This window comes from Helianthus annuus, chromosome 11 (genome assembly GCF_002127325.2).
Source record: "Helianthus annuus cultivar XRQ/B chromosome 11, HanXRQr2.0-SUNRISE, whole genome shotgun sequence".
Taxonomy (NCBI): domain Eukaryota; kingdom Viridiplantae; phylum Streptophyta; class Magnoliopsida; order Asterales; family Asteraceae; genus Helianthus; species Helianthus annuus.
The window spans coordinates 9,643,808-9,661,564 of NC_035443.2; positions in this window are offsets into that span (position 1 = coordinate 9,643,808).

Here is a 17,757-nt window from a genome sequence, read left to right on the forward strand (position 1 = left end):
TGTGTAAACGTTGTAACCTAGGACGTACCGGCTACTACATCTGGAATGAGCTCTGCTTCCTGAGCAGTCAATTGAAAGGCTCTTGCATTCCTTTTTGCTTCTTCTACAGGTTTGGCTTTAGTGTCAGATGGTTTGTTTAGTTTTGGACAATTTGGCCTAAGATGTCCAGTTTCTCCCCAGTTGTAACAAACTGAAAATTTCTTCCTCCTGCAGTCTTCTTCCTGATGCCCGGGAATTTTGCAAAAATTGCAGTATCCTTTGCATCTTCCAAAATGCTTTCTTTTGCAAAAATTGCAAAATGAACTAGTGGAAGATTGCCCATTCCCTCATTTCTTGAAATCGTTATGGTTATCCGAACGGATTACCTGGGTAATCTTTTGGGCTACTTCCTTCCTTCTATTTTCTTCTCTTGTCCGTATTAGTTCGTCAGTCAGAGTATTGGCTAAATCCACCGCATCATCAATCGTGCGAGGTTTCGCAGCCTTGACGATGTTACGGATTTCAGAAATCAATCCCCAAATATATCGAGAAATAAGTACCGGCTCTGGCGAAGCCAGGGTTGGTACTACTCGAGCATACTCGAAGAATGTCGTAGTATACTTTCGACAATCTACATCCACCATCCGGTGGGTTAAAAACTTGTTTGTCATTTGTTCCTTTTCATATTCGGGACAGAATTTTCTTTCTATCAAGCTCTTAAATTCTTCCCAGTTCATAGCATACGCCATCCCTCTTCCTTTTGATTGTAACACCGTATTCCACCATTCTAGCGCCCCTTCTTTGAAAAGATTTGACGCGTACATGACCTGATCATCCTGAGCACATTTACTTATGGCAATTACTGCCTCAGTTTTCTCTAACCAACGTAGTGCCGCAGTCGCTCCTTCATTGCCTGCAAACTCAGTTGGTTTACAAGCAAGAAATTCCTTGTAAGTGCAACCAGGTGTTGCAACCTTCATTTTCTTAGGGAGTGGCGCTTGTTGTGGTTCATTGTCATGATTAACATGATCATTGCCTCTGTTTACGCTATTACTGAAGTTATTTTCAGAAATACGTTTGCTAGGAACGAGTTGTTGTGGTTCTATTGGATTTTTAACAGCAGCAACGATTGCTGGAATAGCGTTGGCTATCCCTTGAGCTATCATTGTTGGAATAGTGTTGGCTATCCCTTGAGCAACGATATTTTCTATATCCTGCCTAGTCATATGTTGATCCCCCGGTTGTTGCTCAGAATCATTAACTGGTTCATTATTAGCGTTTTCCATTTGATAACTAATTTATAGATAAATAATTAGTATACAAGAAATAATCCAATATCACACTTAATTGCACATAATCACGTATACGAACAAAACTTGTAAATTTTCTAAAATTTCATGCTTCTATATACAACCGTTTTATTATTTATCTTACACATACTGATTTTACTATTACTTGTCACACCCCGAATTTCCACGTTTCACCGGTGGGCCCGGTGGGGGTAACGTGACGTAGTTGATAACATCATAGTCAAACAACACAATATATAAATGCACAGCGGAAGCAGAAATAGATTCATTTCAACTTTACATAAACGTAATATTTAATATTACAAGTAGTTGAAACGGATCCACAGGCGGATCAAATAAAATAAGATAATAGTTCAACAGACTTTAGACGCCTAGAACTTGCAAGATTCCTTACTAACGCCCTGAGCAGCTTCCAGCCTATTACGTACTTGTACCTGTCACTTAGACTTTGGAAAATACGTCAGTTTTCACTGGTAAATACACTCAACTGACTCGTTTGAAAAGAGTTTATGAAAATTGGTTTAGGCGCACAAGGCACAAAACTATTTTGACACTTGATTAAGATGCACAAGGCAATATTAATCTTTTATACTTGGGACAAACTATATCTCATGTTATCAGTTTTACATAACTTGCTCTACATACGGGGCCCGGTCCTATGCCGGTTCAAGATTAACCGACACACCACTATTCCCTTATTGGGAATCCCATATTGGGTATAATCAAATAATAAGCATGAAGCATCTGTCAGGTGTATGCCTACACCCCGTGCTTAGGTCGTGGCCATTGCAATTTAATGAGTCAAGGATATCCAGGACACGGTCGCATTAACCCCCAATGTTTCAGTCAAGCAATACGAATTAAAACAGGTTATTTGAATTTCCCGACACATTGGTCTTCGAATCCCATACCTGACCATGCGGTATTTATATTACCGTATCCCAAGCCCGTAATAGGGAAAATAAGTTAAGAGTATTTACCTGAGCTAGCTCCTGTCTTAAATAGCAAGAATTATAATAACTCAGCCGTATTCACTTAAGTAAGCGTAGGTACAATTTACCGGAAGGCTCTAGTCTGGAACGATGGTATAAATAACCAATTAGAATACTAACGGGTCTTTAATTTAAGCCTAAGCTTAGACCGGTTAGTTTTAAGGAAATATACGGTTCAAGCGCATGATTAAGCGAAGACCGGATAGAACGTGATTTAGACCCGACAAGTTTGAATACTTGTATAATATGGGTATACTAAATACACTCTGGATTTTGAGACAAAAATGATATTGTTTGACCCGTTTCGGTCAATTTACGCAAACTAGTTACGTAAACCGAACCGAACGCGAAAAGGGCGATACGGGTAGACCAATGATTCAAATGCAAGTTCCCTGATATAATATGCTTTAATTATGATATAACATCAGTAAGTTATGTTCTATATTGCCCGGAATAATTTTAAACTCAATTTATGCCTTAGAAGGGCATTTTGGTCATTTAAAAGATAATAAAAGAGTAAAATTAGAAATCTGAGTTTAGGGTCTGGTTCATACAGTAAATATACTTAATATAACATATTATATCAGTAGGGTATGACCCATATGCCAAATTTATCATTTAAAACCAAACTATGCACCGTAGGGGTATTTTAGTAATTTCACAAGGGCTAAAAATGCCAAAAACTGGAAATCTGAGATCATATACTTATACTTACTGTTATTATATGAAAATAGGCTAATTACATCAGTAGGTATAAGTCTTACATGTTTAAAGCAAGTATAACGCTTACTATGCGCTTAAAACGCTAAATATGCGATCTAAGAGCGTTTTCGGGTTTTCAAATTAAATCTGAGATTTTTATATTTCCAGAATACTTAAAATAATTTATTCATCATATAAAATCAGTAGAAAAAGGTTTCGGGTCAAAAGGAGGTGTAAAACTCATTTTATGGCTAAAACGGTCAAAACCGACATAAGCCGAATTGACTAGGCGATCTAGGATCCGTTCAGCCAAAAATTAATTAAAAATCATCAAAATTCCCAGAATATTATATTACTTCTGTTGGTAAGGAGTTTCGTATCAAAACGTGGCCTGAAACGGGTTCTACGCGAAAATGACCGTTTATGTAAATTTATAATATAGTTTTACGCTAATGGCCATAACTCACAATCTGGACCACCAACTGATCCAAAATTTTCGGTGCAAGTTTATATATTAGAAACAAAGATTTCTACTCTTTCACTTTTCCAAAAATCACGTTTTATATCAAAAAGGGCAAAATAGTCAACTTTATGCATAAATCGGAAACATGCATTCGAATCGGCTAAGCATAGACTCAATCAAAGAAAATTCCAGAAAGTTTAACTAAAATAAAAATAGTCAAAAATACTTTCCAATACAGATCTCGAACATGCATGTACGAATCCGAATCGATAGTCTACGAAATAATCGTTTTACAAGACTTTCGGTTCCGATTCGTGTCTATACTATAGATTGTCGAGTTGATGATGATTAAAACACATTCTTATATGTGTTACAAGTTATTTATAATGATCAATCAGATTGCATGTCTAATATCTTAACATTCAAGCTTATTCTTGCGAAAATCAATTCTGTTGACTTTTTAGAAACATGTTTGACTCGACCATTAGCATGCATATAGTGGGATTCAGATAGTGCCCTTTAGAGGGTTTGTTTCCCACATAAATACCAACCTATAACAAGTTTCAATTCGAGAAATGACTGAAAGAAATCCGTTTAATCAGAAAGTCAAAGCTTATGAACAACCAGTTTGACTTTTAGCAATAATCACTACAAGAACGGATTAAAGATTGAATTGAAAGCTTACAAAGGTCCTATAGGTGTTTAGTGAACACTAGAAGTCGGCCTTGATGATCTGATTATCTCCAGAAAGTCTTGAGAACCTTTGCAAGTCTTGAGAGCTCTTGTTCACAATGAAAATGTCCAAGAAATGAGATGATAATCTGATTTAAAGGAGGATCCAGAGCATTTGAAGTAGGTTACTGTTGTAGTAGCCATGCATGGCACTTGATTGGAGCATTTGGAGGCAAGACCAGTTGTTTACAACCCAAAATCGGACCCAAATCAGCCTATTTTGCGAATTCTGTCGCTGGCAGACCCACGCGGCCCGCTTGGGCTTTACCAGGCGGGTCGCCTGACCCCTGGTTCAGCCAAACAAGTTTCAGTTTTGGCAGAAATGGTCCCTGAGCTTGTACGCGATGTTTCGGCTACTTTTCTCGACCCGTAAACCCCCAAACTTGGTTTCTAAGAACCTTAGGACTTTTACCAACATGGTAATGTCCTCGGATAACTTTGCGCTCAACCGAAAAGCCATGAAATTCGACGTTGACGCTTTTAGTCCCTTAAGTACGGTTTTGGCCATAACTTTCTCATACGTTGACGAAACTTCATGAAATTTTTACCACATATTCTAGTGAGTATATTTTAGCTATACAAAGCTTCGGGTCTGCCAAAAGTTCACTCAGAGGTATAAATTAAACATGTTGACACTTTTGGCCCCTATAGTTTGAAATACTTCACTTTTGTGCAATTTCCGCGTCGTATGATCCATGAACCATCCGTTAAAGGTTATGAACATTATGTGGGGTTATCATAGAGCCTATTTATCCATTGTTGACACTTTGGACCCTTACGTTCCATAGTTTTCACTGTTTGTCACTTTTAGTCCCTCTAAAGTATGTTTTCACATAACGGAACCTTATGACACGTGTCAAGACATTATTGGACGAAATTTTTCGAGGTGTTACATCCTCACCCCCTTAAAAGAAATCTCGACCCCGAGATTTATTGAAACACATGGGGATATTTCTCTTTCATCGTGGATTCCATTTCCCACGTATATTCGGGACCTCTACGGGCATCCCACTTGACCTTAACGATAGGCACATGCTTCCTTCGAAGCTTCTTCACCTGTCGATCCTCAATCGACAAAGGTTTTTTTTTCCATGAACTTCAATCTTTCATCTATGTATATCTGTGTGCGGTATAACCAGTGATTCGTCAGCGAAACACTTCTTCAAATTACAGATGTGGAACGCATTATGAATAGCGTTAAATTCTTCAGGCAAGTTTAACTTATAAGCAACTGCCCCGACACGTTCGATGATCTCGAAGGGTCTTATGTCCCTCGGGCTTAGCTTTGCCTTTCTTACCAAATCGCATCACCCCCTCCCAGGGTGATACCTTAAGTAACACTTTATCACTTACATCGAAGTGAATAGTCTTTGCGCTTAGGATCCGCATAACTTTTCTGCCTATCCCTGGCAGCTTTCAAACGATCGCGAACCTGAACGATCTTGTCTGTCGTCTCAAAGACGATATCTGGTCCAGACAACTGGACATCTCCAACTTCTGCCCAACAAATGGGCGATCTACACTTCCTACCGTATAGGGCCTCAAAAGGCGCGGCCCTAATACTAGTATGGTAGCTATTTTTATAGGAGAATTCTATCAAGGGTAGGCGGTTATCCCAACTGCCACCTAAATTAATCACACATGCTCGAAGCATGTCTTCCAATGTTTGGATGGTACGCTCACTCTGTCCGTCCGTCTGCCAACCGTTACGTGATAGTGTTCCTTGACTTATTGGCGGAACATATCCTTAAATCCTTAGGGTGCCATACTTCGCGAGCTCCACCCAGCTCCTTAAATAGGTTTTAGCTCATAAGTTATTTGATCTTGATATATTCGATTACCTCGAATGATTTCATATATTCAGAGCTTACTAGCCTGACAATTAACAGATTGGCACACCTTTCCAGGGTGATATCTTTTGTTGAACCTTATCTCTTAACAAGAACTTGGGAGGTTTGCTAATTCCATGAATCCTTGATTCTCTGCCGAATACTGGCAACTTATAGATGGTTATGGATTTGATCGATCTTATTCGTTGTTTCCAAGGCAACTTTTAGATCCTGATAATTGGACTTACCAATTTTCTGTCTAGCAATAGATGTTTAACATCTATCTATACAAGGTCTCCCAAAGGAGCAACGTTGATACTTATATAACGACTATTACCGAAAAGCTTATCTTAAGGCGATATGGTTATTCCAACCACTGCTTGACTAATCTCAAAGAATAGTTGTTCCTTACAGCTAGTCGAATAAATCGACGATCCTGGCAGCAATTGGGGATTCCTAGTTATTGCCTGAATAGGGTTGCGGTAATCAATGCATAAGCAAGATGAACCGTCTTTCTTATTTAAAAATCGGAGTTCTTAGAACCTTGAATTTTGGCTTTACGAAACCTTATCCAAAACTTATTTATTTGGCTCTTAGTTCTTCCTATTTCGTTGGTAATAACAGATATAAGATTCTTACAATAACTGCAGCCCTAAGCGGGATGTTTGTCCTAACATCCTCTTGCCTCTCAGAAGGTAACCATGGTAATTCTTATAAGGAAGCTAATTATGACACATAGAGGTGTCAGAGATTTCCGCATTCTCAGGCTTTGGCTCATCTATCGCTGTCGGTGTCAGATAAATGACACATTCCTCTTACCATTGCAAGGATGCCCTAAGTAGAGACACTTATAAGGACAATTTTTATATTGGATATCTTCTTTGAATACTACTAGTCGACTTTAGTACAATATGATCATTGGGATATCTTCGGGGATCCCATGCATTAAACCTCCATACTGATCAGGCATGGAAGCAATCTATGGGACACACTAGGATACGCAAATCCTCATATGGTACTCTTATCAAACATAGTTTGGCATTCACAGACGATAGAAAACAATGAGAAAAAAAAATAAAAAAAAATAAAATAATTAATATATATTGTCGTACTCTTTCTGGGGAAGAGTACTCCAGATTCTTATGAAAGGATTATCTCCGAGGATGGGATAGAGGTCATTAAAGATTCCATTGGTAACTTATACCTCATATTTAATATATGGAGTCCTTATGAATGTAATCCAGAGTTTGCTAAGCTTATGGTTTGCTAAAGATTTATTATCCCTTGCATCAATGCAAAAATACTTGGCAGTCATTATCAATGCTAAATGGTATAGGACGTACCTATTGCTATTATCGATGTGCACTGTCTCAGGTATTCAACCGGTAGTCTAGGCGGTTCCTTTCTTATCCTTTTCAGACCTAGCTGCTCCTTTCTTGGCAGCCTTAGGGCAATTAGTACTGATGTGCCCCTTTTCACCACAGCTGAAACAGTTTGCATCCTTCATGTCCCTACATTCGTGGGACTGGTGGCCAGTTCTTTTACAGATGCCACATTGCTTTATCTTTTGGCTTAATCGACACTGCCCCCAATGTCTTCTTTTACAGGTTTTGCATGTAGGCTTTTTGTTGGAATCCTGTTGGTTATTGTTGAGCTTGGATTTGCTCTTCTTAGGATTCTGAGAGTTATCCTCCTCCCTTTGCCTTTTGTCATTAGTTTCATTCATGAACGACTTTTGTCTCACTACATCTAGAGTGAGAGACAAGGATAGATCTACAGCTGATCTGTAGTTGGTTGGCCTTGAAGCCTTAACATCCCCTTTTATTTCTGGTGCCAAACCACCGATGAAACGCGCAATGCGTTTTGGTTCCGGGGTAATTAAGTAGGGTACCAGTCTAGATAGGGAGTTGAAGTCGGTAACATATTGCTGACAATTTAGGTTTTTCATTGTGAGATTCAGAAAATCTGTCTCCACCTTTTCCACTTCGTGCTGTGGACAGTAGTTCTCTTTGATAAGGTCCGCAAACTTGGACCATCCTATAAGGTATAGGGGAATTTTCCCCGTGGACTGCATCATGGCCTTCCACCATACAAGAGCCTCTCCTCTAAAAGATTGTGAAACAAATTTTATTACGTCCTTATCAGCACAATCGCTGATGTCCACAACCGTTTCCATTTCCTCAAGCCATTCCATAGCATCAATTGCTCCTTTTTCGCCATTGAAATCTCTGGGTTTGCATGAGACGAAATATTTGTAGGTGCACCCGCCCTCAGTTGAACGGGGCTTATCATAGAGTACTAACTCCTGAGGTTCGCTCTTTTCATCTGAAGAGTGAACGAAGCTCTCCTTTCGAGCTGATGTATGCGTTTCCGTATGGATCTTTGAGTGAGTGACACTCGGTTCCTTTTTGTTCTCAAGCACCTTATCCACAACTTCACTAATTGCTGCGCTAATCAAGGCCTGAAGAGTAGTGCCATTAACATTTATATTTATACTTGCATTCTTGTTTTTAGCCACCGTATTGCTGTGTGCTTCGTCGGAAACCTCCATTCGAGAGCTTTGGTACTAGCACCAAAAATAACGTATGCTTAGATGCAAGTTATTATGAGATCATCGTAATGGATGATTTATAAAGTCATGGTATTACTAAACCATAATGGCTGTTTGGTTTATAACTTCCTTATAGTATGCTACTAGAAAGTATGTCAATTATATTTAGCCTAGGTCAAAAAGGACCATCAGTTGTGTTTATGGTCTGGACCGAGTCCATTACCTATTGACTGGGGATCACAATGTCACAACTGTCCTTGTCATAACGACAATCTTTAGATAGTTGGAAGGCTTGCCATGAAGGGCATTAATAATCATAGGCCCGAAGGCCTTGTCACAAAGGACATATAAAATATGGCACTTAAGGCATCAATATATAAGCTGCAATCCTATTGGATCAGAGATCTTAAGGTTCGAACATAGTTCTTCACCTTTGGACAGAGAGTCAAAGACTACAACCGTCATCTTGTGGAAGATAATTTATTTGCCACAAAGGCTAGTCAATGTACATCATTCTGACTAACTAGATGATTGTGAGCCCCAGAGGAGTCAGCCATGGTGAAGCCTTGAAGGCCAACTAACCATGAAGTAATAGCTTACTAAATTATAGGGAATTGTCGAACTTGATAATTTAAATAGCCATGGTGCAAACAAACCATATAGGCTAATAGATAGTATTTAGTTTATTTGATCATGTTTTGCCTAGATTTTTAAATAAACCATCTTTGGCGTTTAAATGGAATAAATCCTTTATACTTACTAGACAGGGGACATAAGTCACGACTGTCAATGTCATAGCGACATCTTATATAGCACAACGGCTTGTCCCATAGGACTTTTCGATGGCACAGAAGCCTTGTCACTAGGGAAATTTTTAATACATAATCAATGATTCCTCTGGATCGGAAAATTTCATAATTCATTGTCTTGACAAGAAGTTATGAAATAATACTATCGTTTTCATGTATGCATCTTTGCCCGTAGGTATACATCCCAGTGGATGTTTAGATGTGTATATCATGTTCGACGTTTATTAGCCATGATTCCTATCGATCATATAGGCTAATTAAGGGGTTTGGAAGTTCCTAATATAAAGGTGACAATCGCGATTTTATCGCACCACTGTTGTCGGGAGTGTTAACACGTTTTCAAGTGTTAATCGGGATCTGAATCTCTTCTAAACAGGTTTTACCATCTTAGCAAGGTCTTCAATGACATTCAAGCTAGGTCAAACCTTTTAAGATTCTCCTTTAATACATACACTTAACAGAAAAGGAATAAAGTTTATTTTATTCAGGATTTTTATCATGAATCCTAATTTATAAGTGAGTAATGGCACAAATGGCCTAGTCGAGAAGACAAGTTTAATTTATAAGCCATGATCGTCTGGGATCGAGGCATTTAGTAATAGCACAAAAGGCTTAGTCACGTGGACAAGTTTAATTTATAAGCCATGATCGTCTGGGATCAAGGCATTTAGTAATAGCACAAAGGCTTAGTCACGAGGACATTTATAAATTATAAGCTAGGATTTCAGAGAATCGAAGCCTTGAGGTTTGAACCTAGTTCATTACCTTTTTCTTGACAGGGAGTCATAGACCACCACTGCCTTTTGTCTTATATGACAATTAGTATGGCCCGTAGGCGCTACATCTCTATTGGATGTTTAATAAGTTTGGCCCGTAGGCACTACATCACTAATGGATGGCTATTTTACTTGCAGGGAATTTTAAATAAATCCCAATTTTCAAATTTATTACCCGTAGGCATCAAGTCATTATCAGACTTGTATACAGATATAATCTGTAGATAATTTATAAAAAGAGTGGCTTGTGTGATTTTACGGTCACGCTTAGCCAGGAGTGTTAACATGTTTACATATGTTAACAGAGATTTGAATCTTTTCAACCAGGTTTTACCATATTGGCCAGACCTTTTATTAAGACATTCAAGCTAGGTTTTGCCTTACTAAGATTCTTGTTAAATGGCAAATCAAATAAAAATTGATATTTTCCATTTATTTAATATTTCATATCTAGAATGAAAGTCCAAACGTAATCATTTCATTATATAATAGTAAAAGCATAAAGTTGCCCTAAGCGGGACTTGAAAGGAATAATGTTGTCCTCGCAGGGACTGAAAGATAATTATGTCCTTATAAGGACTAATAAGGAACGATCTTCAGTAAAAGGAGCTTATTCTTCATTTTATTTCTGAATGCTTTCTCCTTGGATGTTCATTTCACTTTAGCCGTGGTACGAAGCTCAGCATCTCGGGACTCCGGGTGTGGAGAACTCCTATTACGGCTCCTTCGCTTGGCGACGTATCCAATATATAAAATAATTGGAAGCAGTAAATTCCAGATTAGAATCGGGAGCATTCCTATGTTAAGTCTAGACTCAAGTATGTGCAATTGTGTCACTGAGATTAAACACATTGGGATAGTGTTTAATTCACTCAGTGTTGGCTCTGATACCAACCTGTCACACCCCGAATTTCCACGTTTCACCGGTGGGCCCGGTGGGGGTAACGTGACGTAGTTGATAACATCATAGTCAAACAACACAATATATAAATGCACAGCGGAAGCAGAAATAGATTCATTTCAACTTTACATAAACGTAATATTTAATATTACAAGTAGTTGAAACGGATCCACAGGCGGATCAAATAAAATAAGATAATAGTTCAACAGACTTTAGACGCCTAGAACTTGCAAGATTCCTTACTAACGCCCTGAGCAGCTTCCAGCCTATTACGTACTTGTACCTGTCACTTAGACTTTGGAAAATACGTCAGTTTTCACTGGTAAATACACTCAACTGACTCGTTTGAAAAGAGTTTATGAAAATTGGTTTAGGCGCACAAGGCACAAAACTATTTTGACACTTGATTAAGATGCACAAGGCAATATTAATCTTTTATACTTGGGACAAACTATATCTCATGTTATCAGTTTTACATAACTTGCTCTACATACGGGGCCCGGTCCTATGCCGGTTCAAGATTAACCGACACACCACTATTCCCTTATTGGGAATCCCATATTGGGTATAATCAAATAATAAGCATGAAGCATCTGTCAGGTGTATGCCTACACCCCGTGCTTAGGTCGTGGCCATTGCAATTTAATGAGTCAAGGATATCCAGGACACGGTCGCATTAACCCCCAATGTTTCAGTCAAGCAATACGAATTAAAACAGGTTATTTGAATTTCCCGACACATTGGTCTTCGAATCCCATACCTGACCATGCGGTATTTATATTACCGTATCCCAAGCCCGTAATAGGGAAAATAAGTTAAGAGTATTTACCTGAGCTAGCTCCTGTCTTAAATAGCAAGAATTATAATAACTCAGCCGTATTCACTTAAGTAAGCGTAGGTACAATTTACCGGAAGGCTCTAGTCTGGAACGATGGTATAAATAACCAATTAGAATACTAACGGGTCTTTAATTTAAGCCTAAGCTTAGACCGGTTAGTTTTAAGGAAATATACGGTTCAAGCGCATGATTAAGCGAAGACCGGATAGAACGTGATTTAGACCCGACAAGTTTGAATACTTGTATAATATGGGTATACTAAATACACTCTGGATTTTGAGACAAAAATGATATTGTTTGACCCGTTTCGGTCAATTTACGCAAACTAGTTACGTAAACCGAACCGAACGCGAAAAGGGCGATACGGGTAGACCAATGATTCAAATGCAAGTTCCCTGATATAATATGCTTTAATTATGATATAACATCAGTAAGTTATGTTCTATATTGCCCGGAATAATTTTAAACTCAATTTATGCCTTAGAAGGGCATTTTGGTCATTTAAAAGATAATAAAAGAGTAAAATTAGAAATCTGAGTTTAGGGTCTGGTTCATACAGTAAATATACTTAATATAACATATTATATCAGTAGGGTATGACCCATATGCCAAATTTATCATTTAAAACCAAACTATGCACCGTAGGGGTATTTTAGTAATTTCACAAGGGCTAAAAATGCCAAAAACTGGAAATCTGAGATCATATACTTATACTTACTGTTATTATATGAAAATAGGCTAATTACATCAGTAGGTATAAGTCTTACATGTTTAAAGCAAGTATAACGCTTACTATGCGCTTAAAACGCTAAATATGCGATCTAAGAGCGTTTTCGGGTTTTCAAATTAAATCTGAGATTTTTATATTTCCAGAATACTTAAAATAATTTATTCATCATATAAAATCAGTAGAAAAAGGTTTCGGGTCAAAAGGAGGTGTAAAACTCATTTTATGGCTAAAACGGTCAAAACCGACATAAGCCGAATTGACTAGGCGATCTAGGACCCGTTCAGCCAAAAATTAATTAAAAATCATCAAAATTCCCAGAATATTATATTACTTCTGTTGGTAAGGAGTTTCGTATCAAAACGTGGCCTGAAACGGGTTCTACGCGAAAAGGACCGTTTATGTAAATTTATAATATAGTTTTACGCTAATGGCCATAACTCACAATCTGGACCACCAACTGATCCGAAATTTTCGGTGCAAGTTTATATATTAGAAACAAAGATTTCTACTCTTTCACTTTTACAAAAATCACGTTTTATATCAAAAAGGGCAAAATAGTCAACTTTATGCATAAATCGGAAACATGCATTCGAATCGGCTAAGCATAGACTCAATCAAAGAAAATTCCAGAAAGTTTAACTAAAATAAAAATAGTCAAAAATACTTTCCAATACAGATCTCGAACATGCATGTACGAATCCGAATCGATAGTCTACGAAATAATCGTTTTACAAGACTTTCGGTTCCGATTCGTGTCTATACTATAGATTGTCGAGTTGATGATGATTAAAACACATTCTTATATGTGTTACAAGTTATTTATAATGATCAATCATATTGCATGTCTAATATCTTAACATTCAAGCTTATTCTTGCGAAAATCAATTCTGTTGACTTTTTAGAAACATGTTTGACTCGACCATTAGCATGCATATAGTGGGATTCAGATAGTGCCCTTTAGAGGGTTTGTTTCCCACATAAATACCAACCTATAACAAGTTTCAATTCGAGAAATGACTGAAAGAAATCCGTTTAATCAGAAAGTCAAAGCTTATGAACAACCAGTTTGACTTTTAGCAATAATCACTACAAGAACGGATTAAAGATTGAATTGAAAGCTTACAAAGGTCCTATAGGTGTTTAGTGAACACTAGAAGTCGGCCTTGATGATCTGATTATCTCCAGAAAGTCTTGAGAACCTTTGCAAGTCTTGAGAGCTCTTGTTCACAATGAAAATGTCCAAGAAATGAGATGATAATCTGATTTAAAGGAGGATCCAGAGCATTTGAAGTAGGTTACTGTTGTAGTAGCCATGCATGGCACTTGATTGGAGCATTTGGAGGCAAGACCAGCTGTTTACAACCCAAAATCGGACCCAAATCAGCCTATTTTGCGAATTCTGTCGCTGGCAGACCCACGCGGCCCGCTTGGGCTTTACCAGGCGGGTCGCCTGACCCCTGGTTCAGCCAAACAAGTTTCAGTTTTGGCAGAAATGGTCCCTGAGCTTGTACGCGATGTTTCGGCTACTTTTCTCGACCCGTAAACCCCCAAACTTGGTTTCTAAGAACCTTAGGACTTTTACCAACATGGTAATGTCCTCGGATAACTTTGCGCTCAACCGAAAAGCCATGAAATTCGACGTTGACGCTTTTAGTCCCTTAAGTACGGTTTTGGCCATAACTTTCTCATACGTTGACGAAACTTCATGAAATTTTTACCACATATTCTAGTGAGTATATTTTAGCTATACAAAGCTTCGGGTCTGCCAAAAGTTCACTCAGAGGTATAAATTAAACATGTTGACACTTTTGGCCCCTATAGTTTGAAATACTTCACTTTTGTGCAATTTCCGCGTCGTATGATCCATGAACCATCCGTTAAAGGTTATGAACATTATGTGGGGTTATCATAGAGCCTATTTATCCATTGTTGACACTTTGGACCCTTACGTTCCATAGTTTTCACTGTTTGTCACTTTTAGTCCCTCTAAAGTATGTTTTCACATAACGGAACCTTATGACACGTGTCAAGACATTATTGGACGAAATTTTTCGAGGTGTTACATTACTATTACACAACAACAGTTTCATAAATCCCCTATCCTTTGTCAGATGATATTTTAGTAACGGCGTTCCCTCTCATCGTAGTTCCAGGAGATCTGTCCCCCAATCTCTTGGATCCTATTCCCAGTATCCATTAGTTCTTCACCAAAGCGAAGTTCAGCCGTATTCTTGTTACTCATTGGTGGATTTGGTAAAGGTTCTAGATTGAACTGAGGAAAAAGCTTATAGGGATTGTTTTGTAACTGTATTTCGTTAATCAACCATTCGTCTATTTACGAGTGGATTGAAGGGTTTGGAATAGCTGGTTCTAAGTTCATTGGTAGTTGTGTTTCAAGAGAGCGATTAAAAATATTTTCATTAACAGGCTTAATAGTATTATAGCTTGCCATTATAAAATCTAACTCTTCCTGAGATGGTAACTTTTCAATTTGCCTAGAACTTTCCCCAATTTCTATTTCCTCGGGCTTGGGTTTCTCAAGAGGTAAAGCATCGAATTCTATAGGTTCCTCTATGTCTGATATATATCTATTAAAATCTCTGGAAACTTCTACTCTTACTGGATAGAGATTTAAATTCTGAAGGGCCTCAGACAAGTTACTCATGCTGTTTAGCAAAATAGACATAGTCAGAATTCATAAAATTTATAAAAAAACTTTTTAAATATTAGTTCCTACTGGGTACTATTAAAATAACTGAAATTTACATCACACGAGGTTTTATTTGTAAATTTTATGATTTTCTTGATAAGACTTCTAGACCGTAGATAATAAAGGTACTAATACTTGAGTCAAATTATTTAAGAATTTGCATTACTTACTACATTGACTAGCATATAAAGATCTGCTCATACTGTACACAATTAGTCAGATAAATAAACAAATAATCACAAAATAGCAATTAATGGAAATTAAGTATTTTCTAAATACTTAATTGGCTTAAATCAGTGGCTTGAGAAGTGGCTCTGATACCACCTTTTTCTGTCACGGCCCCCGACCCGGTTTGACCCGTTTCAGGAGCCGCGGGACAGAAATCCTGCGGTATTTAAATTTTAGGCGACAGCGGAAGTCTTTTTAAAACAGGATCTTTTAATAATTCAAACTGTCCGTTTTATAAATGGGGGATAAAATCCCATAATTTACAATAATGTGATTTCTCCGGGAAATCTTTATTTTCAAAATATGTTTCTTTTATTTATTTACAATGAGCCACTTTTCTAAGCTGGTAGTGCTTCCTGACACTTTTCTTTGCTCACAACAGATCACCTGAAACATGTTTGAAAAAGGTTTTGTCAGCGGGGAAATACTGAGTGAGTTCATTCAGTTTTTAGGAAATGACCCATAGTTATAAATTACAGCATAAGAGCGATTACAATGGTTCCTATCCTATCTTTATCTGGCCTTCTGTCACAATGGTGACAAGTCACAATGGTGACGATGGTCATACCACTATTAGGTCAATGAACTCTAATAGTGACGTTCCTCCCTAGTAGGTCAATGAACCTAACTGGGAGAAATAGTAATGTGCACAATACCCCACTAACCAATAAATCAAGATATCCACGACTTAGTCCCTGTAATTATAACACTTTGAAAATAATTTGAGGTATTGTAAAACAGTTGATAAAAAGAGAATGACTCACATTGCAGATTTAACGAGCAGAGTATAAGCCTTACTGATTTGCCTGTGATTAACCTAATTTAAATAATAATGCACACACACAACCGGGTTAGTGATCAATACAACATTTACGATAACTCACGAGATCAAATTCTCACAACGAACGACAAAGTGCGATACTTAAACATCCATCGATTTAACGACGAACGACAAAGTATAACCCTATGTGGGCGGCACTTAAACATCCATTGGATATATTGATCAGTCGGAAAATGAATCGTAATAGCGATTGAGTTATTACCCTGATTGCGGCAGCACTTCATGAATCGTGTGTGTTTGTGAACGATTTCTATGATATCTCAGAGCATAATTCGAATTTTAACGTCGTTTCAGTGTCAGAATTCAAGTCCCAAGGCCCTCTATTTATACCCAAAATTTGCATCTTCCGCGTGTCGCGGAAGAATTCGTGGCACCTCCCGCGTATCGCCTGGGGTGTCATTTTTAGGGTAGGGTAGGTACGTGTCCAACTAGCTCAGGTGAGTCGACAGTTTCGATAAATTCAATTTAGACAGCGATTTTTGATGATAATTATCAATTAGGGTTTACCCCCCTGAGTTTTAGGGGCCCTAATCCTGTTTCCGATTGTTCTAAAAATTTTAAGGTTTATGCGGAATTACTTGGGTTCCTCAATTAGGGTTTCCTTAATAGATAATTAACACACTAGGTATTAATTTTAGTGAGAGTTGTTACAATAACATAATGTATCAATTTCAATTTTAATTTTCAACTATGATTACCCTAAAAATCATCTAAACAACCATAAACAACGTCAAAACACACAAAATTTCAAACCTATTTAACAACTTTATTACCCTTTTTTCTTCTATAATATCAATCAAAATCATCAAAATAACAAAGAAAGTTACCCGTGTTCGGATTCCGGTTAGATTTGGTGTCAAACGACGGTGGTATGGTGGCTGATTACGGTGGTCGCCGGCTGCTAGACTGTTGTCGCTGGGTGATGTTGTTCGTTGGCAGTGCAGGGACGCAAGAGAGAGAGAGAGAGAGAGAGAGAGAGAATTTCTAAAGGTTTTGGGCTTTAATTATTTTAGAGTTAATAGCCAAAATGGTCCCTGAGGTTTGCTCACTTTTGCCACTTTAGTCCAAAATCCAAATTTTTTAAATCTGGGTCCCTGAGGTTTGCATTTTGTTGCCATTTTAGTCCAAATTTCAAAAAAGTCTAATTTTGTCAGGATTTCTTACAGAATTTTGTCTTCTTCCTCATTTCTCATAAGGGCAAAATTGTCATTATAGATTATTATAAACTAATTTATATTAAAAAAAATAAAAAAAAGCCTCAAAGAACTTTAAATAACCCTAATTGATCAAAACCTCTCACCTTCCCCCATCATCTTCTTCCTCAAACCTGCATCAACAATGGTGATATGTAGGGTTGTAAACGAAC